The 25,302-nt window shown below is 45.5% G+C and overlaps 1 protein-coding gene and 1 long non-coding RNA gene across 2 annotated transcripts in view; one reads left to right on the forward strand and one right to left on the reverse strand.

Annotated features, from left to right (window-relative positions):
• LOC144594425 (uncharacterized) overlaps positions 1-3,554 on the reverse strand; it is a 29,478-nt gene extending 25,924 nt beyond the window's left edge. Inside the window, exons 1-2 of the long non-coding RNA XR_013547388.1 lie at positions 3,461-3,554; positions 3,295-3,358 (exon numbers count right to left, since the gene is read on the reverse strand). This is a non-coding gene — a long non-coding RNA (uncharacterized LOC144594425). The remainder of the gene's footprint in view (positions 1-3,294; positions 3,359-3,460) is intronic.
• A 366-nt stretch (positions 3,555-3,920) lies between these two features.
• ap1g1 (adaptor related protein complex 1 subunit gamma 1) overlaps positions 3,921-25,302 on the forward strand; it is a 138,414-nt gene continuing 117,032 nt past the window's right edge. Inside the window, exon 1 of the mRNA XM_078400867.1 lies at positions 3,921-3,998. The gene's annotated coding sequence lies outside the window, so the exon portion shown is untranslated. The remainder of the gene's footprint in view (positions 3,999-25,302) is intronic.

Below are 25,302 nucleotides of genomic sequence, written 5' to 3' on the forward strand. Positions count from 1 at the left end.
TCTGGCAGGTGTGAGGTGAGGGGGGTTTGTGATCGGCAGATGGTTGGACAAAGACCAGAGATGAAAAGTCAAAAGGTGGGAGATAAGGAGAAAAGCACATGACTAAATTGTGAACCCAGAAGGAATATAGGGGGAAAAGGCGAAGTGGGTGCCCATCCAGTTGGGGTACAGGGAAAAGTGGGGTGATTAAAGGAGGGAGGGGGGTTATTAGTAGGTTAGTTACCTATAATTGGAGAATACAATGTACATACTGATAGGTTGTAAGCTACCCAATTCTTCTGGTTTGCGTATGGCCTGACCCTGGCGATAGAAGAGGCCCAGGACACAAAGGACAGTATGGGAATATGAAGTTGAGTTAAAACGGTTAGCAACCAGGAGATCTAGCCCGCCTTGACAGACCGAGCAAGTGTTGCAGCAAAACAGTTGCCTAGTCCTTTACATCAGCGAGACCAAGCATAGACCAATAGACAATAGACAATAGGTGCAGGAGTAGGCCATTCAGCCCTTCGAGCCAGCACCGCCATTCAATGCGATCATGGCTGATCACTATCAATCAGTACCCCGTTCCTGCCTTCTCCCCATACCCCCTCACTCCGCTATCCTTAAGAGCTCTATCCAGCTCTCTCTTGAAAGCATCCAACGAACTGGCCTCCACTGCCTTCTGAGGCAGAGAATTCCACACCTTCACCACCCTCTGACTGAAAAAGTTCTTCCTCATCTCCGTTCTAAATGGCCTACCCCTTATTCTCAAACTGTGGCCCCTTGTTCTGGACTCCCCCAACATTGGGAACATGTTATCTGCCTCTAATGTGTCCAATCCCCTAATTATCTTATATGTTTCAATAAGATCCCCCCTCATCCTTCTAAATTCCAGTGTATACAAGCCCAATCGCTCCAGCCTTTCAACATACGACAGTCCCGCCATTCCGGGAATTAATCTAGTGAACCTACGCTGCACGCCCTCCATAGCAAGAATATCCTTCCTCAAATTTGGAGACCAAAACTGCACACAGTACTCCAGGTGCGGTCTCACCAGGGCCCGGTACAACTGTAGAAGGACCTCTTTGCTCCTATACTCAACTCCTCTTGTTACGAAGGCCAACATTCCATTGGCTTTCTTCACTGCCTGCTGAACCTGCATGCTTCCTTTCATTGACTGATGCACTAGGACACCCAGATCTCGTTGAACTCCCCCTCCTCCTAACTTGACACCATTCAGATAATAATCTGCCTTTCTATTCTTACTTCCAAAGTGAATAACCTCACACTTATCTACATTAAACTGCATCTGCCATGTATCCGCCCACTCACACAACCTGTCCAGGTCACCCTGCAGCCTTATTGCATCTTCCTCACAATTCACACTACCCCCCAACTTAGTATCATCTGCAAATTTGCTAATGGTACTTTTAATCCCTTCGTCTAAGTCATTAATGTATATCGTAAATAGCTGGGGTCCCAGCACCGAACCTTGCGGTACCCCACTGGTCACTGCCTGCCATTCCGAAAGGGACCCATTTATCCCCACTCTTTGCTTTCTGTCTGTTAACCAATTTTCTATCCATGTCAGTACCCTACCCCCAATACCATGTGCCCTAATTTTGCCCACTAATCTCCTATGTGGGACCTTGTCGAAGGCTTTCTGAAAGTCGAGGTACACCACATCCACTGACTCTCCCTTGTCAATTTTCCTAGTTACATCCTCAAAAAATTCCAGTAGACCAGGTGACCATTTTGCCAAAAACTTCCTTTACATCGGAGGATATAATAAATGTATTCAGAAATAGAGATTGATGAAGTATAGTTAGCTTGGTTTTGTGTCCGAAGATTGTGTTTTACAAATTTGATTGAGTTTCTTGAAGTGACCTAGAATGATGAGGGCAGGGCCATAGACTTCCTCTACATGTTCTTAAGCTCGGTTTTCGATTAGGTTCCACGTGGTAGGTTTAATCTCATGAGATTCCAGGAAATGTAGCAAACTGCTAGCTAACTAACTGTATACAGTGTGTATGAAGGAACTGCAGATGTTGGTTTACACCAAAGATAAACACAATGCTGGAGTAACTCAGCGGGTCAGGCAGCATCTCTGGAGAAAAGGAAAAGGTGATGTTTCGGGTCGAGACTCTCCTTGGGACTGAGTCAGGAGAATCGGGAGTCTGATGCATTACTAGGGCAAAAAACCCCGCAAACTTTGTGTAACGAAACACAGTCCATAGAAGTTCATTGAGATTAACGTTGTGTTCAAGAGCCTGATGGTTGTTGGGAACAAGTTATTCCTGAACCTGGAAGCCATGGTATTCAGGCTCCTGCACCATCTTCCAATGGTAGGAGAAAAATGAGGGTGGGGCCAAGATGATGAGAGTCTTTGATATTGATGTTGAGACAGCACGTCTAATAGATACATTTGATGGTGTGGAGGTCAGTAACTGTGATGAACCATTTGCGATTCAAAAAAAAGCATTTTGCTGATGAAATCATAAAAAGTGCCAAAATATATATTGTCATCATAACTTTAAATCCCTGCATTGGCCTGCTATTTCTACTATCTCTCGAGTGTTATAGATCTCAGCGATGCTCCAATGCAGAACACTACTTAGCATTTCAAATTTCCTAGCATATTCCGTCTTGCCTTCAGCCGATTGACCCCAAAGTCTGGTGTTCCTTTTCACCTCTGTGCCTTTAGAGCACTTTTTTAAAAAAACTTAGAATTTTGGTTGAACTAAACTCACAGCCTGGAGCTTGAGTAATCATGTTACATTTAACATTTTGGGATCTTATTTTACTAAAGGGGATAAACTATTTCACAATCTAGTTCAGATTACAGCAATAAATTAATCTAGCTCTCATGATTAATACAAGTTTGAAGCAGTCTGAAGAAGGGTCTCGACCCGAAACGTCACCCATTCCTTCTCTCCCGAGATGCTGCCTGACCTGCTGAGTTACTCCAGCATTTTGTGAATAAATACCTTCGATTTGTTCCAGCATCTGCAGTTATTTTCTTATAATACAAGTTTATGTATACCTGCCACAACAGACTGAGAGTGCTGAAAACCTGAGCAAAGCACAAAGTGCTGGAGGAACTCAGCAGATCAGGCAGCATTTGGAGGGAATGGAAATGTGACATTTCGGGTCAGTACCATTCGTTTCCATCACTTTGTGTTTTTGCAATATATACCCGACATACAATGAATTTTAGTTAAGGTCCATAAATATACAGATTTAGCACTCAATCCATATCTTCAATATATTTGAAGTAATGTGCATGCGAGTAGTGCTATCGCGGTTATTACTCACCTTTCAAAATCTACTTTTGGAAAATAAAGTTTTCCTTTGTTATTTATTTACCCAAGTTATTGGACTGTGTGGGGATAAAAAGATATACCAGTTGTCACCATATCACTGTGGAGGCTTCCCGAATAGTTAGAAAAACAAGGAGAATTAGAAAAATTAATCTCATTACATCGTAATAGGTTGTAAATGTAAAGACTATTTTCATCGAATAATTAAAAAATCGACGCTGATTATTACAACTATACGTGTTTTTAACGGCCATTCTGAGTTGAAGCAAGAGCTGGGAAAGGTTTTGACCTTCAGCCGAACCGCCGTCACCGCGAGCCACGTGACCGCGCCTGTGACTCGCCCCTGCGACGTCATCAGTGATTGCCACGAGTAAGTCCGCAGCACTCCTTTGCCATTTAGATCACATCCACGCTTAAAAATACGCCGATCCTCCAAAGGAAGCGAACTCGTCCAATTCCCCGCCGAAACAAATAACATAATCGTCGTTTAATCACTTCATTGCATTGCTCTCCTGAGGTTATTGGAATTAATCTGCAGCATTCGTGAGATTTGCCCCAAGGACTACTTTCCGGAAAGAAGGTCATCGTGGCTCTCCGCTTCCGGTGGAGTGGTGAGGCTGTGGCCGCCATTTTGAATGTGAGCTGCAGGCGCCGGGTTCCCCTGTTCGAGGAGCAGCCGCCCGACGACCCCTCCGGCTGGTAGGTGGCCCATCGTTCACCGTCCGTTAGGCTTCCCCACAGAAGGAACCGTCCGTTAGGCTTCCCTGAAACGGGTTCAATGGTGTGATCGAACCCACGCCGATACCCACTCTTGCTTTCCCCTCTCACCCTGCCTTGGTGTTGAAGTGTTTCCTTACTGCGAGGCTGGGCAGAGGCTGAGCAGCGAGGGCCTGCCGCTGTTGCTGCCACCGCTGCCGCTGCTGCTGGTGGTGGTGGTGCCGCTGCTGCCGCCACCCCCGCTGCCACTCGATTTGTTTATTTCCGCATCTGTCGATCTGTTTCTCTGCCACTTTCCCAAATATGAATGTTTTCAACCGCATTCTAAACACAATACCTGGATCTCCAGGTTGTATCGCACAACTTCTTCGCAGTGCGATGTTTGTCCTTCAAGGATAATTCCAGAGTAGTTTTACGTCGGAAATTTTTACGCTATCGAAGTCCCACTTGGTTGCATTTTTCTGAAAATGGTATGCCCAGAGTGAGTGGTTTCAGAGAATATCAGAGTGAATGGTCAAGATGCAGCCATAATAATACGGAGTGATCTGATTATTTTGAAAGATCTTTTATTGTAACTTATGTCTGCAGTTTTATTGAGAAAGTTTTAACTGTACAGTCAGATATATCAGATTCGGATATTTTTTGACTTGCAACAAATTATAGGATTATTACATGATTTTGGAAGAAGATGATTGATTCAATGAAATGCTGGCGGTTCTATGAGTCAAGAGAAGATTATAAACTATTATTGTGATAGTAAAACCAAAGCTTTTATCATAGTGACATTTATAGTTATTCTGAAGTGCAGGACACTGGCTTCACATTTTGGATCAAGAAATAATTTAAGGTCATAAAATTATATTGTGCTGTGCTATGGTAATTTAGCAAGTATAAGCCATTACACCATTGCTAACAGTAAAACTATCTTTAATGCTGTCTTTATCAAATTTATGTATAAAAATTAAAGAATGATTGTATAAAGTATTGTCAGATAGGTTAGATTGACTTTAAATGACATTCTTCATTGCAAATTTGTAACAAAATTGGTGTATTACAATGTTAAGGTATGAATTGTTTCTGTGCATCTGTTGACTTCCCCAGTTTGTTTGTAATCAGTTACTTGAATTCAGCTAGGTTATTATTATTCCAATTATTAAATATTTCATAGCAGTCACAATTTTATGTGAACACTCCATGTGTGCTAATTCAGAAGTGACAGTTACATGCAGGGAACTTGTGAATTTATCTATTATTACTTTGATTTTACTATTGCTATTTTATTTTAGATATTGACCTGTTTCCTGCTGGATTGTCTTGAATAATATACAGGTCAGAGTGCAAAATACATTTTTTTAAATAGAAGATAAGTAGTTTTTCTTATTTATTAAAATTAGTATATAGTTAGAACGTTACTGGAGAGTATTCGGAGGGATAGGCTATACAGGCATCTAGATGGACAAGGGCTGATTAGGCCAAGTCAGTAGGTTAGATCGCATGGGATCCAAGGAGAGACCCAAAGACGTACTCCAAATACGTACAGGTATGTAGGTTAATTGACTGGGTAAATGTAAAAATTGTCCCTAGTGGGTGTAGGATAGTGTTAATGTGCGGGGATCGCTGGGCGGCGCGGACTTGGTGGGCCGAAAAGGCCTGTTTCCGCGCTGTATATACATGATATGATATGAGAGAATGGATAGCAAATTGGCTACATGGAAGGAAGCAGAGGGTGACGCTGGAAGGTTGCTTCTCGGACTGGAGGCCTGTGACTAGTGGTGTGCCTCAGGGTTCGGTGCTGTTAGTTTGTCATTTATATCAATGATTTGGATGAGAACATACATGGCAAGATCGGGAAGTTTGATGATACAAAGGTGGGTGGATCTGCAGATAGTTAAGATGGTTGTGAAAAATTGCAGTAGGATCTTGATCGATTGGCCAGGTGGACCGAGGTATGCTTAATGGAATTTAATACAGAGAAATTTGAGTTGTTGCATTTTAGGTAGTCGAACATTGGCAGGATCTACACAGTAGGGCTCTGGGGAGTGTTGTAGAGCAGAAAGATCTAGGAGTGCAGGTGCATGGTTCCTTGAAGGTGGAGTCGTAGGTAGATAGGGTGGTCAAAAAGGCTTTTGGCACATTGGCCATTAGTCAGTCAGAGAATTGAGTAAAGCAGTTGGGAGGTCATATTGCAGTTGGTAAAGACATTGGTAAGGCTGCATTTGGAGTATTGTGTTCAGTTCTGGGCACCATGTTATAGGAAAGATTTTGTCAAACTGGAAAGGATAGAGAGAAGATTTACGAGGATGTTGCCAGGACTAGATGGTCTTGAGTTATAGGGAGAAATTGAGTAGGCTGGGACTCTATTCCTTGGAGGGCAAGAGGATGAGGGGTGATCTGATAAAGATGTATAAAATTATGAGAGGAATAGATTGGGTAGATGCAGAGCCTGTTGCCCAGAGTAGCTGAATTGAGGCCCAGAAGACATAGGTTTAAGGTGAAGGGGAAAAGATTTAACAGGAATCTGAGGGGTAACTTATTCACACAAAGGGTGGTGGGGATATGGAATAAGCTACCAGATGAGGTAGTTGAGGCAGGGACTATCCCAACATTTAAGAAACAGTTAGACAGGTACCTGGATAGGACAGGTTTGGAGGGATATGGGCCAAAAATGGGCTGGTTGGACCTGTGTAGCTGGGACATGTTGGTTGGTGTTGGCAAGTTTCCATGCTGTATCACCCTTTGACTTAATCTAGTTGTTTCCCTTCGGTAAGGCAACCCGATGAATCAGTGTTTTGGGAGCATTTGAAACATCGTCAAATTAATTGTAGAGAAGAAAAGACATTGCTGGAGAGTAACTCATTGGATCAGGCAGTATCTCTGGTGAACATGGATAGGCAACATATTGGGTCAGGGGCCTTCTGCAGATCCTTCAGACAACAATATGTTGTCTATCCATGTTCGCCAGAGATGCTGCATGACCTGCTGAGTTGCTCCAGCACTTATTCTTTTTTTTCCCACCATGATGAATTTGTGACAATGTTTGAAGTTTAATACAGGCCATTAGGTCCAAATCTTATTGGCTACAGACTTCTACATTTTCCAACAAACAAAAAGAATCACACATGATAGATTAAAGAGTGTAAGAAAATAACTGCAGATGCTGGTACAAAGCGAAGGTATTTATTCACAAAATGCTGGAGTAACTCAGCAGGTCAGGCAGCATCTCAGGACCTTCTCGCCTTCTCACCTTCTCTCTTGAGATGCTGCCTGACATCATCATCATCATCATCATCATATATATACAGCCGGAAACAGGCCTTTTCGGCCCACCAAGTCCGTGCCGCCCAGCGATCCCCGTACATTAACACTATCCTACACCCACCAGGGACAATTTTTACATTTTACCCAGCCAATTAACCTACATACCTGTACGTCTTTGGAGTGTGGGAAGAAACCGAAGATCTCGGAGAAAACCCACGCAGGTCACGGGGAGAACGTACAAACTCCTTACAGTGCAGCACCCGTAGTCAGGATCGAACCTGAGTCTCCGGCGATGCATTCGCTGTAAAGCAGCAACTCTACCGCTGCGCTACCGTGCTGCTGACCTGAGTTACTCCAGCATTTTGTGAATAAACACATGATAGATTATTTGTTTCTATAAGATATTAAAGGTGCTATAGAAATACGAGTTTGTTGTCTTTTGACAAAGAACACCTATAAATCTCAATGTACAGTCAGAGCACACGAGAAAGAATAAAATAGGAGTAGGCCACCAGGCCTTCATGCTTGCCCCACCATTTAATACAATTATGGCAGTTCTTTGCTGGTTTAATTGCTCGTTTGCTCCATTTCCTCATACCCCTCTTCCTTGATCTCTCAAATATTTATCTCCCTACGTTTTAAATATTTAGCATCTGCCAAAGCAGAAAATTCCAGAAATTCAGCCTCTGGGAGACTTAATTTTAATGTACACTGGTTATAAATGATCGGTTCCATATCTTGTAATTATGTCCCCTTGTTCAAGCCTGTCCCACCTGTGAAAACATCCCCACTAGAATCTTGCATGTTTGAATAAGATCACCCCTCATTCTTCTAAACTTTACAAAATACACGATAGGACAACACTCTTATCCAGGAACTGGAATGGAGAATCTCTACTTTACTGCCTCCAATGTTACCATATCTTTTGGATAAGAGGACCAAAACTGTAGACTGTATTCCAGGATGCCAACACCCTAGGCAATTGCGCTCATGTTGCAATGAATGTTAAAATGCTATTTACCCCAACTAGTTGGGCTTGCTCACTAACTTTTTGTGAATCATGTACCAGAACACTACATTCCCTCTGTACTTTACTCAGTTTTCTCTCTCTATGACGGTGATCTGTCACTTAAATTTTGGTAAATGTGTTGATAAATCCTAATTAGAAGACCAGAGTTTGAGTGGCTGCAAATAATATTTTGTAATAGTGGGTGAATGTACATAAATCTCAGCACAGTACATGCAATAATTTGATTAAATAATTTGATTAAATAACTTGACAGGATAGATTTGGTTCTCATAATCTTTTCGTAGTGCTCCCACTTATTTTGAACCCTTCCCAATAAATTTGACGAGTCATATTAATGTAGTAATGGCAGGTTAACTTATTTTGTTGTCGCCTACAAGATTGCTATTAAATCACTACTGTAATACTATTGCCCCCTGGGTCTTTAATATCCACATGAACAATTTTTTTGTTAACCTTTCCACCTGGCATAGTTATCAAGAATTTTCAGTTTGTTGCTAAATATTGTGGAAGATTGTTAAAAGCTAAATAGTGCAGGAGATTCTTTGGAATACGCTGCCTGTGCAAAAATCGAGACAAGTACAATAACATTTAAAAGACACCTGCTCTTAAATATTTATCATTATTTCAACTTAGAGTACATGTATCAAGGTATTTATAATATAGCTCATGATGCAGCTCAAAGTTTTGTTGGAAGGAATTAGTAGATAGAAAAACAGAATGACAGGTCATTGACGACTATATCCAGTATTTTCTGACATCCAAAAGAGGTGTTATAGGTGCAATAATTTTGATGATCTGACATTTTGTGTACTTTGTTAGTGTATTAATAATGGAGAAATATTGAAAAGAATAGTTGTTTCTATATTAAGCTTTTGTAAAAATTATTAGATGGGGCTTAAATATTATAGTCAATTGGATTCACCTGTAATTTTAAACAAATTATTATTGGTTGTATAACCTGGATCGCATTTTGTTTGAAGTATGGAAGACTGTTGTGAACTGAATAAGGAGTTTACAGAATTCAAGAACATGGGTTCAGAAAAACTCGTTGCTCTGGGTTTGGGTTTACTCTTGTCACACGCACGACAAACATATTTGTTTTGTGTGCTATCCAATCAAATCATACACCATACAATAAAATACAACCTGATTTATCTCGGAAGGAAATTGGTTTGCCATCAGTCAAGATATAGTTACAAGGCATTGAAAGTGTCATGTGCATTATAATAATGAAATTTAAGTGACGGGTTATTGCACAGCGCATATATAATATTGCACAAACATGAAATTAAATTATCGAGTGGAAAAGTCCAAGATGATGGATGTGTGGGTGGGGGGTCAGTCTACCCCATGACAGAAGTGGGCATTGTACAGTTTGATAGCCACACAGTAAAAGGATCTCCTGTGGTATTCTGTGCTGCACCTTGGCGGGATCAAAGGATCAGTCTGTTGCTGAAGGTGCTCCTCAGGTTGGCCAGTGTATCATGGAGGGAGTGAGAGGTATTGTCCAATATGCTCCGCAGTTTGAGGAGCATCCTCCTTTCCGAAACCAAACACATTTTTCAAAAAAAGTCTGGAAGTTGTTATGCCTATGGGAAGTAGAAACTACTGTATCCAGGGAATTGTAGGCCAGTGAGCCTCGGGTCAGTGGTAGGGAAGCTATTGGAGAAGATTATTAGCAATAGGATTTACTCTCATTCGGAAGAAAATGGGTTAATTAGAGACAGTCAACATGGCTTTGTATAACGGAGGTCATACTAACTTAATTAAGTTTTTGAGGAGGTAGCGAAGGTGATCGATGAGGATAGGCATGGATTTTAGTAAGGCACTTGATAAAGTTCCCCAGGGGAGGCTGATCCAGAAGATTAAAATGCACAGAATTAACAATGACAGCCGTATAGATTCAGAACGGTCTTGCTGATAGACAGGGTTATGGAATGACATTATTCAGGCTGAGATTAGAACGGAGATGAGGAAGAACTTTTTCAGTCAGAGAGTGGTGAAGGTGTGGAATTCTCTGCCTCAGAAGGCAGTGGAGGCCAGTTCATTGGATGCTTTCAAGAGAGAGCTGGATAGAGCTCTTAAGGATAGCGGAGTGAGGGGGTATGGGGAGAAGGCAGGAACGGGGTACTGATTGAGAGTGATCAGCCATGATCGCATTGAATGGCGGTGCTGGCTCGAAGGGCTGAATGGCCTACTCCTGCACCTATTGTCTATTGAGATATGTGACCTGTGGAGTTCTACCAGGATCTGTGCTGAGACCACTGCTGATTGTGGTATATAATATAGTCTGAAGAAGGGGTTTGACCTGAAACTTCACCCATTCCTTCTCTCCGGAAATGCTGCCTGTCCAGCTGAGTTACTCCAGCATTTTGTGTCTACGATTTAAACCAGCATCTGCAGTTCTTTCCTACACAGTATATATTAATGACTTGGGTGTAAACATAGACTAGTTGGTTAGTAAGTTTGCAGATGATACCAAGATTGCTAGAGTTGCGGACTGAGGAAGGCTGACATAGTATTCGGTTGAATATAGATCAGCAATAGAAATGGCAGACTGAGTTTAATCTGAGCAAGTGTGAGGTGTTGCACTTTCGGACATAGCTTTAAGGTGAGTGGTAAAGTTCAAAGATGTGCAAAGTACATTTTTTTATACAGTGAGCTTTGAGTGCCTGCAATGCTGGGGGTAGTGGATGACGCAGATACGTTAGTGCTATTTAAAAATGTATGGCCTATTCAAGGCTCCCCAAAGATAGGCTGTCCACCAAAACTGCAGAGTATGACAGAATCCTTCCACATCAACACGAAGGGGACAGTGCAGTTCAATGGCAGCTTCTCGGAGCCCTTTGACATCCGCAGTGGCGTCAAACAAGGCTGCGTTCTCGCTCCCACACTATTTGGGATTTTCTTCACTCTGCTCCTGAAACATGCCTTCGGCACCATAACAGAGGGGATCTACCTGCGTACTAGATCAGATTGCAGGCTGTTCAACCTCACCCGCCTCCGAGCCAAGACAAAACTACGTGAAGCTCTCATCAGAGACGTGTTGTTCGCCGATGACGCAGCAGTTGTGTCCCACACTCAGCAGGAACTACAGTCAGTGATGGACCGCTTCTATCGGGCCTGCAAGGACTTCGGGTGACCATCAGACTGAAGAAGAAGACAGAGAGTGGTGAGTCTGTGGAATTCTCTGCCACAGAAGGTAGTTGAGGCCAGTTCATTGGCTATATTTAAGAGGGAGTTAGATGCGGCCCTTGTGGCTAAAGGGATCAGGGTGTATGGAGAGAAGGTAGGTACAGGTTACTGAGCTGGATGATCAGCCATGATCATATTGAATGGCGGTGCAGGCTCGAAGGGCCGAATGGCCTACTCCTGCACCTATTTTCTATGTCCTGGGGCGGGATACAGAGGCACCGCCTGTCATCACCATCGACGGCTATGAACTCAATGCCGTCCATCTGTTCACGTACCTCGGCTCCATCACCGACAACCTCTCCTTGGTCACAGAGATTGACAAGAGGATCGGGAAGGCAGGTACAACTCTCGCTCGCCTCACAACTCGAGTATGGACCAATCCAAAGCTGACAATGAAGACAAATATAGCAGTCTACAATGCCTGTGTCAACAGCATGCTGCTGTACGGCAGTGAGACATGGACTACATATGCCAGACTGGAGAGAAGACTCAATACCTTCCACCTTGGAAGCATCCACCGTATCCTGGGTATATCCTGGCAAGACAGTGTCCAAAGCCGAGATTCTGTCTCGCGCTGGCCTTCCGATTATATACACTCTACTCAGGCAGCGCAGGCTGCGATGGCTGGGCCATGTCCACCGCATGGAGGATGGCAATATTCCAAAAGACATCCTCTATGGAGAGCTGACATCTGGGAGGGGAACCATTGGCCGCCCCCAGCTACATTACAAGGACGTCTGCAAGAGGGATTTGAAGGCGCTCGACATCGATGTGGAGTCCTGGGAGAGCCTTGCAGCTGACCGTACGAGGTGGAGAGGTACCCTGAACCAACACCTCAAAACGGGGGAAGAGAAACTGATGAACGCAGCGGCAGACAAGCGGGCACGCAGAAAGGAGCGCAGCAACTTCAACAGACCAGAGACCACATGTGACCTTTGCGACAGACACTGTCATTCTCGCATTGGTCTCTTCAGCCACAAGCGACGTTGCTCTAGCCGAGGTGTGGAGCAATCAGCCAACTAGGATGCATCACCCATGGGCAGCCATGACCGAGGGGGCCTAAGAAGGCTTGAAGCATACGGTTTTGTATGGAATGAAGGGATATTGACTACGTGAAGGTTTTGGCATTATATCCAGCACAGGCATTGTGAGCCAAAGGGCCTGTTCTTGTGTTGTATGTTCTAAGTCACAAAATTTTAACAATCGACAGTGCAAATGTATCGTTATTTATGCTTTATAGCTCATGATATAGTTCAAAATAAGTTTGGAAGATATTTAATTTGAAATTTATTATTATACATTACCTTTCGAACAATTCCACGGAATCGTACAGCATGGAAGCGGTCCATGCAGCCCACCGTATCACACTGACCAGTAAGTGCCCATCTATATTAATCATCTAACTCTTGCCTTGTAGTCTTCCATCCCAGGTTATTCAAGAGCTTGTCTGGACACTTCTAAAACGTGACTGTGGTGCCACCACTCAGGCAGTATATTCCAAGCACTGGACCTGGACCCTTCAGATCACCTCTGCATCTCTTGCTCCTTACCATAAATCTGATAAGAGGAAAAGTTTCTTGCAATCAGTCCTATCAAATACCTTCCATTTTATCTACCTCAGTCATGTCCCCTCTTAACCTCTTCTGCTCTAGTCTCGCCTCATAACTGAAATGCTCTATCCAGGTCAACATCCTGATGAATATCTGCTGCACCCTCTCCAGTGCAATTAGATATTTCTGCTTCTCACAGTTCTGCAAATTTTTCCTCTATTGTCCTCACTCATCACATTCTATTTATGCTTCCTTCAGACAGGTCAGCTGTAAATTACACATTCATTAATCTCACAGATTTGTATTTATTTCAACCAGCACCACCTTACAGGCATCCCCATATTCTTTCTATTCCTCTGCAATTCAGCAAATTCCTTGCTCTGATAAAGATCACGAGCAGGTCTTTCCAAAATGTCAACTACCTGTTTATCAAACTGATCGTGCAAATTCAATTTGAATTTTGCACCTCTGTGCCATCCCTCTTCTGCAAGTACACAGGTTTGATTGCTTTCATCTTACCTGACCATCCTTGAGTAAGTGACAACGTGGTGAAGATACTTCCACAGTGCGGTTGGGTGGAAAGCTGTAGACTTGTGACCCAGTGATTTTTAAGGCAGAGATGGATAGGGATAGAGAGAGGGAATGCCGGGGCTACCTGAAGAGAGAGAAATCAATATACCGCTGAGATGCAAGCTGCCCAAGCAAAATATGAGACACTGTTCCTCCAATTTGCGAATAGCCTCACCTGACAATGGAGGAGACCGAGGACAGAAAGGTCTGTGTAGGAATGGGAAGGAGAATTAAAGTGTCCAGCAATCGGGAGATCAGATTGGTTCAGTCGGGCTGAGCGAAGGTGTTCCGCGAAACGATTGCCCAGTCTGTGTTTGGTCTCACCGGTGTACGAGTCCACATCTTGAACAACAGATACAGTAGATGAGGTTGGAGGAGGTGCAAGTGAACCTCTGCCTAAACTGAAAGGACTGTTGGGGTCCGGAGGCTGCCTTCCCCGCCACATGGAGCACCGGTTTCCTACGCCCCGCTAGAAGGTAGGCTGTCCCCATGCCACCCCCAGCTTGCACCGGTTTCCTACGCCCCGCTAGAACGCAAGCTGTCCCCACGCCACCCCCAGCTTGCATCACCTCTCTGGACAGACCTTCTGCCGGCTCATGCAGCTTCCTCGGCTGCTTTCAGACTCTTCTTGCCATTACCACTGCTGATCCTTACCTGCACGCTGTTCACCAGAGGGCCGTGACCATTGACTCTGCCGATCCTCTCCTCTGGCCGCCAGCAACCCAGGGCCGCCAACTCACCTGGTTTCCAGGCTCAGTTCCAGACCTCGAGTCTGAAGTCTCAACCCAAAATGTCACCTATCCATGTTCTCCAGATATGCTCTCTGACCTGCTGAGTTACTCCAGCACTGTGTCCTTTTGTATATTAACTAGCAACTATAGTTGTTTGTTTCTACTGCTTATGCAGTGATAATACCTTGCGTGGTTATAGTGGACAATGGGCAATAATAGACACCCCCTTCCCGTATGGGCTGTTATACCAAGGATTTACTATACAGATGCTCCTCAACTTACGATGCTTCAACTTACGATATTTTGACTACGATGGTGCAAAAGCCGGGCAGCTCACTTCTGGTTACGTGATCAGGTGTATTAAATGCATTTTCGACATGGTATTTTCGGTTTACGGTGGGTTATCGTAACGTAACTCCATCGTAAGTCAAGGAATGAATGAATGAATAAGTTTATTGGCCAAGTATGTGCATATACAAGGTATGTGCCTTGGTGCTCCACTCACAAATGACAACACAAACATACAGTTAACAATTAAGAATAAAGCATAAACACATCAAAACAATAAGGATACAACATTACGGTCTCCACATGTGGGTGAAAATAAACCAGAGTAAAAAAGAGACTACAGACTTTGGTTATTGAGTAGAACTATTACTCGTGGAAAAAAGCTGTTTTTATGTCTGGCTGTGGCTGCTTTGACAGTCCGGGGTCGCCTTCCAGAGGGAAGTGCCTCAAAGAGTTTGTGGCCAGGGTGAGAGGGGTCAGAGATGATCTTGCCCGCTCACTTCCTGGGCCTTGCAGTGTACAGTTCGTCAATGCGGGGAAGGTTGCAGCCAATAAGCACCTGTATATAAAATATTAAGAGGCATGGCTCTTAATAGTCAAAAACCTTTACCCAGGGTGGAAAGGTCCAATATTAGACGGCATAGCTGTAAGGTAAGTTTAATAGAGATTTCCCCCCCCCCCCCCGAGTAGTAGGGCCCGGATGCATTACCGCGGTGGTGGTGGAGGCAGATACGATAGTAACGTTCAAGAGGCTTTAAGTGCAGGGAATAGAGGATATGGATCTTGTGCATGCAGATGAGATCAGTTTAACTTGTCATCATGATGGCACAAACACTGTGGGCTGAAGGGCTCATTCCTGTGCTGTACTGTTCTGTGTTCTCATCATCTAGGCAAATGTTGATCATTATCAAGAGATTGTTGACTCTCGCATACTGGAGACAAGAAATGGTCAATGCTGAAATCTTGAGCAAAAAACTGCTGCAGAAAGTTAGTAGGTCAGTCTGCATTTGTGGAGGGGATGGACAGATGGGGTTCGTGTTAGGGCCCTTCATACTGGAGACGATTATTGGGTGGCATTGAGAGGCATGAATGTTACTTGCAATTTATCAGACCAAGCTGCAACAATCTTGAGGTTATACAACACAGAAATAGGCCCTTCAGCCCCACCAATCTTTATCCTGGCCATCAAATATCCGTAGCACTTTTAGTCCTTATCACTTTTATACCGTTAATTCAAGGTTTTTAAAAAAATCTCGTGTAAATGCCCAATTCCTATAATGCATTCCAGATTGCAGACACCCCATGAGTGGGAATATTTTCCCTCTGATCCCCTCTAATCTTATTTCTCATCTTAAACTCTAACTGGTTTTAGACGGGTGTTTTTGCAATCTATAGATGTCATAATTTTGTGTATGAGGTGTCTCATTTGCGACCTCCACTTTAAGGAGAATAAGCCCATTTTATTTTAATCTCTTCTTACAACTGAAACGACTGATCTGTTATCATCCTGGTAAATCTCCTCTGTTATCAATTAGAATTTGTCAAATTATTAAACAAAATTAATTAGGTTTACCCACCATTCAGCTTTCCCAAATGAATGGCCAGTCAACCGAGTACAATTATTGTAAACAAATGACTAAAATTAATGGAAGTGGTGAATGTAATTCTGTAATTATTTTTTCCCCTTAACTGTTGTGAAAGCTGTCTCCTAGTCCCCTGCGTGTACCATATCTTACCACTTCAATGTTATCTGGTACCATAGAAGTTTGGCCATTTTGGAATCACTGGCACAGATGGCACCATTTCTCTGCTCACTTAATTTACCCTGGTTTGGCTCATAAGTGTATAAATATAAATGGGAAATTAAGGTCATTACTCTGGTTCATTTCATAGTGCATTTCACATCTCTCTATTTTGGGTGAGGGTGACAACCTTTTGTGCATTATATGAATCCAACAGTGGAAGTCTGTCCCCTGATTTCCAGTGGGTCTTTTTTACTAGCACTTGATAACAGCACTTTGTTTAATGGTACCGTTAGGTCAACAACTGTCACACTCATCTTTTGCCTGAAATACAGTACTTTTGCTGAATGATATTTGGAGGTGAGTAGTTTGAATAGAACTATCACATAGAAGCATCAATGTGAAAGTTATTGACTAAATGAGTAGATTATTATAGACAGTGCTTGTTAGTCGACCATATCTGGCACCTTTTGAAAGCATTTAAACTCAGTCCTATCACTCAACTTTTCTGGCAATCAGAAATGTGCCTAATGACTAGTATTGCAACCCTTCCACGCGATATAATTCTGGTCACTCATGTATTGTTTCAATGCTGAATGCAAATGTGATAATTCACAAATTTGGAACATTTCTCTATTTTGGGTCAAAATTAAATTTCATCCTATCAGATATATAATCATTGCCCTGTGGCGCGTCGGTAGAGGCCCGAAATAAAGGCAAGGAGCCAGGTATTTTGGGGGCGTTATGGTTTATTACACGGTTATCAGACGGGTCGAGTCTGCCGGAATGGCTTCGCGCCCAAAACCTTGTCCTTATATATGTAGTACCGGACCGCCCCCCTGGACTGGTCCATTTCCGTGCCGAGGGGTCGGTAGTGGTATGGCCCGGCCCTTGGGAGGCACGAAGCGCACTGGTGGTCGCACAACCCGACCGGACCGCGTACGGTAATCGGTCGACAGAGGGGCCGGCGGAGGCACAGTTGGAGGGACAGGTGGTGGGACCCGCAAAGGTGGGCGACCTCGTGGCCGAGGCTGGGCAACCCGCACCAGTTGGTCAATGTCTAAGTGGGCCGGCTTCAGGCGGTCAATTGACACTGCCTCCGGCCGGTCCCCCATGTCCAAGACAAAACTTGTCTGTCCGTGCTCCAGCACCCGGAACCGCCCTCATCCACCCTACAGCGCCTCTGAGAGCGAGTTGGCAAGCTCGCACCCGTGCCGACGTCCCGCCATGGGACATTCCGCCCTTACGTGCCATCGGCCCTCCGGGACTGCGCCTTTGTGTTCCTGCGCCGTGACGCCCACCGGACGCCACTCCAGAGGCCGTATGAGGGCCCGTACCGGGTGCTGGAGCACGGACAGACAACCTTTGTCTTGGACATGGGGGGCCAGCCGGAGGCAGTGTCAATTGACCGCCTGAAGCCGGCCCACTTAGACATTGACCAACCGGTGCGGGTTGCCCAGCCTCGGCCACGAGGTCGCCCACCTTTGCGGGTCCCACCACCTGTCCTTCCAACTGTGCCTCCGCCGGCCCCTCTGTCGACCGATTACCGTACGCGGTCCGGTCGGGTTGTGCGCCCACCAGTGCGCTTCGTGCCTCCGGTTCTGGGGGGGGGGGTCCTGTGGCGGCTCCCAAGGGTCGGGCCATACCACTACCGACCCCTCGGCACGGAAATGGACCAGTCCAGGGGGGCGGTCCGGTACTACATATATAAGGACAAGGTTTTGGGCGCGAAGCCATTCCGGCAGACTCGACCCGTCTGATAACCGTGTAATAAACCATAACGCCCCCAAAATACCTGGCTCCTTGCCTTTATTTCGGGCCTCTACCGACGCGCCATAGCCCGAATATATTGTTATTGGTAACTATTTCTCAGTTCCATAGAATTTTCAAATCCTCCCCTAACTTAATCATTTATGCTTAGGAGTTTAACACCGTAATTAGTTTCAAATCTATATAAACATAGCACAAAAAGTAAGGAAATTTGTGTTTGGTAGATTATTTCTTTGTTGTAACAATGCTTCTTGGCAATAAATCTTATACCGTTGGAAAGCCTGTTTATTTCCCTTTTAAATGGTGCCACATTTGTAAGGAACATGCATTTGTGGGATGAGCAGCAGAGCTGAGTATGTGGGTTGCGCCCATGAAAAATCTGCCAAATCTTCTCTGCCAATGCCAAACAGCTTATTCTGCCATTGACTCTTGTTCGGTGTTGTTTGGTAGATTGGATGATTGAAGCCTGAAGAAACAAGACATATTGGCAATTTAACAATTTATTCATTTAATAAACAGGAGCCTCAGTAGCGTGTGGAAGAACCATACACAGCCACAACAGCCTGGCACCTCCTCCTCATGCTGGTCACCAGCCTGGTCACACACTGTTGTGGGATGGCATCCCATTCTTCAACCAGCATTTGTCGCAAGTCAGCCAACGTGGTTGTGTTGGTCACTCTGGCACGAACAGCACGCCCAAGCTGATTCCACAAGTGTTCAATGGGGTTGAGGTCAGGACTGCTGGCAGGCCGTTCCATCCTCTCCACTCCCAAATTCTGGAGGTAGTCTCTGAGAAACCCTGCTCTGTGGGGGCGAGCATTGTCATCTTGGAGGATAGAGTTCGGTCCCAGACTGTTGAGATATGGGATTGCCACTGGTTGCAGAATCTCATCTCGATATCTCTGCATTGAGATTGCCTCCAATGATGACAAGCCTCGTTTTTCCAGTGAGGGAGATGCCGCCCCAGACCATCACACTGCCTCCACCAAAAGATGTTACTCTATCGTTGTAGCAATCAGCATAGCGTTCTCCGCGTCTTCTCCACACTTTGACCCTATGATCCAACTGCCGTTGGCAGAATCTGGACTCATCGCTGAACATAACGTTCCTCCACATGTTCAGGTTCCAGTGCACGTGTTGCCGACACCAGCGCAAACGGGCCTGATGGTGAAGGGCAGTCATGGCAGGCCTATGAGACCGGAGATCGGCTGCGTGCAGTCTGTTCCGAATTATCTGGGCAGAGAGCCGTCGGCCATATCGTCCTGCAAACCTTGACTGCAAATCTGTAGAAGACAGCCTACGGTTCCTAAGTGCTGACAGGGTGAGGAAACGGTCTTCTTCGGGTGTCGTCTTCTTGGGACGCCCACTTCGCGGCCTGTCTCTGACATCCCCCGTTATATGGAACTTGGCCTTCACTTTGGAGATGGTACTAGGGCTCACTCCAAATAATGCCGCAACTTGGTTTTGCGGAACACCAGCTTCAAGTTGCCCTATCGCACGGGCCCTATCCAGATCAGTCAAACGTGGCATGCCGATTCTTGGAGCAGACACCTACTGACCACTGTAGCAGGGCCCATGCTCACAGATGCTGCCAATCAGGTGCCAATCAGGCACCTGATTGTCAGCACCTGGGGGTACCAGAAGCTCAAAACAAGAGTCAATAGCAACAGCAGAATAAGCTGTTTGGCATTGGCAGAGAAGATTTGGCAAATTTTTCATGGGCGCAACCCATATACTCAGCTCTGCTGCTCATCCCACAAATGCATGTTCCTTACAAATGTGGCACCATTTAAAAGGGAAATAAACAGGCTTTCCAACGGTATAAGATTTATTGCCAAGAAGCATTGTTACAACAAAGAAATAATCGAGGTCAGTGGCTTTTCCCTGTCCCCCCTCGCCTGCCCATGGCCCCGGCCTGGCAACGGGCTTCGTCAGTTGGGGAGGGCTTCTGGGCCCGCAGGATCCCCAGTGGGGGCAGGGTTACCCCAGGAGAGGCCCGCAGGGGAGATTTGGACCCAACGGGTCCACGTCAGTCTAGTTACTATTAAAATGCAAAGAACTTGTGCTATAACACAAGGATAAGCGCTCAACCAAGAAAACCATGCCCAAAGCCAAAGCAGTTATCTGCATCCGAGATCTCCTCATTCTTTAGAAAACCGAGGTTTCCTTCTTCTGTCATAGATGAGTCCCTCACACATGTCTTCTTGATGCTCCACTCTTGCTCCCCCTCCCTCCAGTTGCAACAGGGACAGAGTCCACCTAGTCCTTGCCTTTCACCCCATCAGCCTTCGCATACAACACATAATCCGACATTTTCGCACCTACCACGAGTCACTTCCTCCCATTTCCACCTCTTTCCGCTGTCCACAGAGACCGTTCCCTCCGCAACTCCCTGGTTAACTCATCCTGGTTGACTTTGTCCCGCCCTCTCCCCTGACATCAGTCTGAACAAGGGTCTCGACCCGAAACGCCACCCATTCCTTCCCTCCTGAGATGCTGCCTGGCCCGCTGAGTTACTCCAGCATTTTGTGATACCTTCGATTTGAACCAGCATCTGCAGTTATTGTCCTACACAACTTGCCGCTCCACTGTGATTTCTCCTCAAGGTATGTCTACTTTGAAGACGTTCTCCTCTCTTCGGCGAGAGTTTAGCAACATGCTCTCTCACTGCTCCCCCTCTGTTTCCTCCTGCCCTCCTACTCTATTACAACCCAGTGGAATGAATATTGATTGCTCTAACTTCAAGAACTCTTGCATCCCCTCTCTCCACCCCTCCCCCACCCTAGTTGTTGTACTAGTTACACTGTCGTCCTGGTGAGTTTCATTGTATAACTCATGTCACGTAGTCCACCGCTAACAATTGACCGTTTTCTTTATCATCGTTACTTTTTTGCATATCTCATTGATTTGTTCTGTATCTCAGTCTATATCTCTCGTTTCCCTGTCCCCTCAGTCTGAAGAAGGGTCTGAACCCAAAACATTACCTATACCTCATCCCCAGATATGCTGTCTGACCCGCTTAGTTAGTTCAACTTTTTGTGCCTGTCTTCTGCTTATACACACTCATGCTAAGGATAACAGCTAACTCCATATGCAATAATAAGCTATCTACATGTTAACAAGCACATAAAAACTGATCGTGTAGATGCAAGTATATCGTTGGGGTTATCAAGTGGGCACCACCCTTCACATCCCCTCCCCTCTCTCCGTTCCGCAGAGACCGTTCCCTCCGTAACTCCCTGGTCCACTCGTCCCTTCCTACCCAAACCACCCCAACCCCGGGCACTACAACCGCACGAGATACAACACCTGTCCCTTTACCTCCCCCCTCAACTCCATCCAAGGACCCAAACAGTCTTTCCAGGTGAGACAAAGGTTCACCTGCACCTCCTCCAACCTCATCTATTGCATCCGCTGCTCTAGATGTCAGCTTATTTACATCGGCGAAACCAAGTGCAGGCTCGGCGATCGCTTCGCTGAACACTTGCGCTCGATCCGCATTAACCAAACTGATCTCCCGGTGGCCGTGCACTTCAACTCCCCCTCCCATTCCCAGTCTGACCTTTCTGTCATGGGCCTCCTCCAGTGCCATAGGGAGGCCCACCGGAAATTGGAGGAACAGCACCTCATATTTCGCCTGGGCAATTTGCAGCCCAGTGATATGAACATCGACTTCTCCAACTTTAGATAGTTCCTCTGTCCCTCCCGTCCCCTCCTCCTTCCCAGATCTCCTCTATCTTCCTGTCTCCACCTATATCCTTCCTTTGTCCCGCCCCCCTGACATCAGTCTGAAGAAGGGTCTCGACCCGAAACGTCACCCATTCCTTCTCTCCCGAGATGCTGCCTGACCTGCTGAGTTACTCCAGCATTTTGTTAATAAATACCTTCGATTTGTACCAGCATCTGCAGTTATCTTCTTATACCACCCTTCACTGTTGTTTTGTTGAGTTAAGCCCATGACACTTCAGGAAGGCTCGACAGTTAGTTCTGGTGTCCCAGAACCACCCCCCTCAATAGCCGCTCTCAGCACCTATGTTGCCAGTATCTACTAAATAAAAGAAACTACAGACAATTAATTTACTCAAACAAATGCTGGTATCTTGTCTTGCACTTCTCATATCATATCATATCATATCATATATATACAGCCGGAAACAGGCCTTTTCGGCCCACCAAGTCCGTGCCGCCCAACGATCCCCGTACATTAACACTATCCTACACCCACTAGGGACAATTTTTACATTTACCCAGCCAATTAACCTACATACCTGTACGTCTTTGGAGTGTGGGAGGAAACCGAAGATCTCGGAGAAAACCCACGCAGGTCACGGGGAGAACGTACAAACTCCTTACAGTGCAGCACCCGTAGTCAGGATCGAACCCGAGTCTCCGGCGCTGCATTCGCTGTAAAGCAGCAACTCTACCCATCTTTAAACTGTTCGCACCACAAATATCAACCTTGCATAAAACCAGGATACACTTACACAGAAGAAGGATCTCGACCTGAAACTTCACCCATTCCTTCTCTCCAGAGATGCTGCCTGTCCTGCTGAGTTACTCCAGCATTTTGTATCTATTTACATTTACACAGAATGTACTTACAAAGAAATACACATACCGTGTTATACATTTACTTTTTGAGCCCAACTGACACTGTTTCTCCCCCACCAAATCCATCTACTGCCTTGCTCTGGTGTCTCTGACATCCCCTTTAAGCCCCGATGCAAACTCTGTCCGCGAATTCCTAGCTCTCCAAATAACAGTGTTGTCGATTGTGCTATGAAACCTCTACAACCCATCTCGACCAGACGTACTCTTGCTTTCCATTCTCTCTGCTCAACCTCTGCTGCCAAATCCATATATCTAAAATACACTATCCGTGGACTAACTGACAATAATACTATATTTGGCCTCAAACTAGTACTAAATATTTCCTGCAGAACAACAAGCTTTTTCCCCAAATCTTTCGGGGTTCAGTGTTGAGGTGGATAGAGAATTGGTTGGCGGACAGGAAGCAAAGAGTAGGAATAAACGGGTCCTTTTCGGAATGGCAGGCAGTGACTAGTGGGGTACCGCAAGGCTCAGTGCTGGGACCCCAGTTATTTACAATATATATTAATGATTTGGACATGGGAATTGAATGCAACATTTCTAAGTTTGCGGATGACACGAAGCTGGGTGGCAGTGTTAGCTGCGAGGAGGATGCTAGGAGGCTGCAGAGTGACTTGGATAGATTAGGAGAGTGGGCAAATGCATGGCAGATGCAATATAATGTGGATAAATGTGAGGTTATCCACTTTGGCGGCATGAACAGGAAAGCAGAGTATTACTTGAATGGTGGCCAATTAGGAAAAGGGGAGATGCAACGTGACCTGGGTGTCATGGTGCACCAGTCATTGAAAGCAAGCGTGCAGGTGCAGCAGGCAGTGAAGAAAGCGAATGGCGTGTTAGCATTCATAGCAAGAGGATTTGAGTATAGGAGCAGGGAGGTTCTGCTGCAGTTGTACAGGGCCTTGGTGAGACCGCACCTAGAGTATTGTGTACAGTTTTGGTCTCCTAATCTGAGGAAAGACATTCTAGCCTTAGAGGGAGTACAGAGAAGGTTCGGCAGATTGATCCCTGGGACGGCAGGACTTTCATATGAAGAAAGACTGGATAGACTGGGCTTATACGCGCTGGAATTTAGAAGACTGAGGGGGGATCTTATAGAAACATATAAAATTCTTAAGGGGTTGGAAAGGCTAGATGCGGGAAGATTGTTCCCGATGTTGGGGAAGTCCAGAACCAGGGGTCACAGCTTAAGGATAAGGGGGAAGTCTTTTAGGACCGAGATGAGAAAACATTTCTTCACGCAGAGTGGTGAGTCTGTGGAATTCTCTGCCGCAGAAGGTAGTTGAGGCCAGTTCATTGGCTATATTTAAGAGGGAGTTAGATATGGCCCTTATGGCTAAAGGGATCAGGGGGTATGGAGAGAAGGCAGGTACAGGTTACTGAGCTGGATGATCAGCCATGATCATATTGAATGGCGGTGCAGGCTCGAAGGGCCGAATGACCTACTCCTGCACCTATTTTCTATGTTTCTATCTCCCAATCATAGGTTCCCCTTAGCTGGCCTACCTATTATCTGTCTGAAAACTTTCCTCCTCTACCTTTCGCTCCCTCGTGGACAAAATTAATAGGGACACTCTCAGTCCGGATCCTACTGAATTCACCTGTGCTCTCCTCCCAATTTCTACATCGATACACTTCAAGAACTGGTTATGCCACCAAGTATACTGATCCTGAGAGGCGAGTCTTGCATCCTGACAAAATATGCCTGATGTTGCCATCTTTGTTTACAGGACACGCTGGATCCCCACTTGCCCATTGTTGAGGTTCTGTGGTGATGGTAGCACATCGTAAATAGTCCCTATAGGAAACTTACATGACCCGCCTCCATGCACTACGGGTCCCTCCATCTAAACCTCTTTTCTACACTTACCCAATGTATATCTCACTGCTTCCCTCTGACGATGTACCTGCTCTACAACCAATTTCCTCTCTGTTGGACCTGCCTTACTCCACACTGGTTTCCCTGTGCTAAACACTAGGCATCCTTTCTGTTGCTGCACCCTACCAACAATGTCTGTATACCTCAGCCTGCTTTGAGTTCCACTTCCTCCTAGTTACGTTTGGCACCAGTTTACTAACTAAGGTTAGCATATAATCATCCAACCACAGGAGATGCAGCACCTGTCGCTTTACGTCCCCCCTCGACTCCATCCAAGGACCCCGACAGTCTTTTCAGGTGAGGCAGAGGTTCATTTGCACCTCTAACCTCATCTACTGTTCCAGGTGTCAACTTCTATACATCGGCGAGACCAAGCGCAGGCTCGGCGATCGTTTCGTTGAACACCTCTGCTCAGTCTGCCCTAACCTACCTGATCTCCCGATTGCTCAGCACTTTAACTCCCCCTCCAAGTCCCAATCTGATCTTTCTGTTCTGGGCCTCCTCCATTATCAGAGTGAGGAACAGCACCTCATATTTCGTTTGGGTAGCTTACACCCCAGCGGTATGAACATTGACTTCAAATAGCCCTTGCTTTCCCTCATTCCATCCCCTCCCTGGTAGGTTCACCAGGTTAAATCCCAGGATGGCGGGACTGACGTATG

This window comes from Rhinoraja longicauda, chromosome 6 (genome assembly GCF_053455715.1).
Source record: "Rhinoraja longicauda isolate Sanriku21f chromosome 6, sRhiLon1.1, whole genome shotgun sequence".
NCBI lineage: Eukaryota > Metazoa > Chordata > Chondrichthyes > Rajiformes > Arhynchobatidae > Rhinoraja > Rhinoraja longicauda.